This window comes from Pteropus medius, unplaced genomic scaffold (assembly GCF_902729225.1).
Source record: "Pteropus medius unplaced genomic scaffold, Ma_sr-lr_union100, whole genome shotgun sequence".
Classification (NCBI taxonomy): domain Eukaryota; kingdom Metazoa; phylum Chordata; class Mammalia; order Chiroptera; family Pteropodidae; genus Pteropus; species Pteropus medius.
Window position 1 is genome coordinate 12,281,029 of NW_024349519.1, and position 3,558 is coordinate 12,284,586.

Below are 3,558 nucleotides of genomic sequence, written 5' to 3' on the forward strand. Positions count from 1 at the left end.
TATATTTTGCAAAGCACAATTCTAAGCAAATCTAATCTTTTCTAAGTACCCAACAATATTTTCCCAACTGCTTCCATTAAGAGGGATGAACAAAGAGGAAGCCCATACATTCTGCATTGTATTTCAAAACAGGTATTACATTTTTAATGTTAAATAGAAAGTCTTGATAGTCATTTCAAAGGAACCACTAATACAAAAAAATATATAGCTGAGAGAATGCCTATTACGGGCATGTCCTTGCTTCTAGCTGGCTGACTAACAATAGAAACACCATTTGGGATGTTCCCATGAAATGAGCACCGACATGATTTTTCCTTAACAATGTGCACCCAAGAATGAATCAAGCAATCTTGAGAAAGCAAGTAGTAAGCAACTATTACTACTTGTGGCATAATAGTTTTAACAGCTACATAATCATGAACAGTTCAGTGAAGGCCTTAGACTACCTCTAGTCCCCTACCTTTACTGTAGAGATGAGAAAACATGGGAGGGGTAAAGCGGCTTGCCCAGGGTCAAGTCATTAGTGATAAGCAACATCGGGACCAGGATTCTAATGCAGTGTTCTAGCTGCCACACGGTACTGCCTTTCATTTATCCTTCTATCTGCCAAACCACCCAGACATCTAGTCGGCTTATTCTATGGTTATTGGTGAAGCTTAACTATGTGCCAAAAGTGGTGTGTGGCCCCAATGAATCATTCCTTCCTCTGTGCATGCGCATGTAGTATAACTTTATTGTTCCTCCCATCAGGAGGTACCATTTTTTTTCCCCCACCCATCAAATCTGGACTGGCCTTGCCACTTGCTTTAACTTTATAAAAATGAGCAGATGTGACATTATACAACTTCAAAGTCTAGACCTCAAGAGACCTTGCAGCTTCATCTCTCCCCGTCTTGTTGCTCTGAGACTACTGTACAAGGCAGTCTGGGTGAGCCACCTTAAAGATGAGAAGCCATGTGGCAGAGAAACAAGATACCTGAGCCAGTAGCCCTGGTCAACTGCCAGACATGTACATGAAGCCAAATAAGACGAGCTAGTCCCCAGCTGATGTGCCAACTGACTGTAAATGCATGAATGAGCTTGGCCAATACCCTGTAGTGCAGAGACCAGACATAGCAGATGAGCCCTGCACATGTTGACCCACAGAATCATGAGCATGTCTGTAGCGTCCAAGTTCTGGGGTGTTTTGTTGTGTAGCAATAGATAACTGATGCACTATATTAAGTGCTAGCCTCTAGAGAAAGAGTCAAAGAAAGAAATGAAAAGACAGTCTTTACCATCAAAAAACTCACAGACTAGTGGTAAATACAAACACAAAAGCCATCCTTTAAGAAATAGAGTCATAAGTTTCATGCAAGTTTTCTAAGTGATAAATCATAAGACGCTAAATCGAGGTATTGAAGATAAACTCAATAAGGTTTCATGACTGAATAGGGTGGTTGAAGAAGGAGTCTAGTATGATGTTTAGCTTTGAATGTTTAGTCAATACTGATAACAGTAGGTTGCAGAAAGCCTGAGAGGCAGAGATTTAAGAAAAAGGAGAGGAAGATAGTGTGCATATTTGACATGTTGACATTGATGAGGAACCTGGAAGTCTGACCATGAAGTTCAGGCCTACATAACATCCAAGTAGAAATGGATATATAAGCCCGAAGTTCTGGAGAGAAGACTGGATTAGAGAACAACCTTGAGAATCATCTACAGCTATTAATAGTAGTTCAAGGCATAGGCAGGGGTTAAGTTGACCAGGGAGAGTACATCAAGCAAACTAGAGCAGTAGAGACAGAAGACCATTTTTTCAAGAAATTTTATGGGGTCAAAAGGAGAGAAATAGTGGAACACATTAGATCAACTTTATTTTTTGTCTCATGTCAGACCTGAAGTAATATTCTGTACTTCTTTACCTTCTCCCACCAAAGTAACACTATTACAGAGAGCATCAGATAAACATATAAAGTTTACTTAAGAATTTGAGATTGAGCATGGGTAGTTATGTCACTCAGCACTATAGCACTTCTTTCCAAAAATCCTCGTTAGATAAGTTTTTCAAGTCACTTATCCGGTCACCAGCTGTTAAGTCTCATTCTCTGTTCCTAGACATTTCTCTTGCATGGCTCTTATATTTACCCCACCTCCTTTCTTACCCAGAGCAATTTAGTTCTGACCCTGTTCTTTTGGGGCATTAGTTAGTCCATAGGTCCAGGAGACCTAGCCTCTGAGTGAGCTCATCAAAACATTCACCCCACAAAACACTTCATGAGGGTACTGCTAAGAGAAAAAAAATAAGATTTATTCATTTTGGTATATACTAAATGGGTTTCCAGAAGACACAGTGGAAATAGAACGAGTCAGGAGGAAAAGGCACAGTGCCATATCAGGTTGTGCATTCAGGAGATAGACGATAAGTTCTGCAGTTGAATCTTGGCAAAGGATGATAGGAATGAGAGGCGCAGTGGGATAAATTGGCCTCAAGACTTTGAATCAGGCATTGTTGATTCTTATTTAACTAACTTGACCTACTTTTCCTCTTTCTAATTAAAACATGTTCCATTCCATGAAAAGCTACAAATCAAAACAAGGAACTTCTTGTACAGATGCCCTTTGACGTACAATGGGGTTACATCCCAATAAACCTATCATAAGTTGAAAATATTGTAAGTTGAAAACATATTTAATACACCTAACCTGTTGAACATCATAGCTTAGCCTAGCCTACCTTAAATGTGCCTTACATTCGCCTACTTTTACATAAAGTCATCTAATAAAAAGCCGATGTTATAATGCCCAGCCTCACAAAAGAGTATCATATCACATAACGCTAGCCCAGGAAAAGATCAAAAATCTAGTATAGTTTTCTACAGAATGTGTATTGTTTTTGCACCATCATAAAGTAAGAAAAAAATTATAAGACAAACCATCATAAGTCAGGGACCATCTGTAAATCGAAATGTAACCTAGAAACCATGAAAAGTAACTAAAAATTAAAATTCTTCAATTTTTTAATTAACATTGCATACCTACAAAAATACATTTAATAATTCTAGCTTATAAAATAGCATTTTCTCTCCAGCAGTGACATATAAGACTCCACAAATTTTTGAGAAAATAACTACTATACCATATGGAAATTTCCAAAGAGCTCCAGCTCTATTTCCTATGCATTTTATAAAGCAGAAATAACACTGGAATGAACTCTGAACTAGAAAATGTCTCTTATAAAATGAGAAAAATAATTTGTGTCTATAGCCATGCTACCCTGAACAAGCCTGATTCTGTCTGATCTTGGAAGCTAAGCAGAGTCGGGCCTGGTTAATACTTGGATGGGAGACCACCCTGGAAGACCAGGTGCTGTAGATGTAAAAAATAAAAAAATAAAATAAGGGATCGTAAGCTGACAAGGTCCTTGCAATCTGTGAGGTCAACCAAGAGTTGCCTCACCTAAATAAATAAATAAATAAATAATAAATAACTAAAATTTAAAATTTTTTTTAAAAGAAATATTTTTAAAAATAAAGAAAAATAATTTGTGTTATGGCAATTACCCTTGTCCAAAACTAT

The 3,558-nt window shown here is 37.7% G+C and overlaps 1 pseudogene; it reads left to right on the forward strand.

Moving 5' to 3' along the window:
• Window positions 1–3,238: 3,238 nt before the first annotated feature.
• Window positions 3,239–3,357, forward strand: LOC120618729 (uncharacterized; annotated as a pseudogene).
• Window positions 3,358–3,558: the final 201 nt, after the last annotated feature.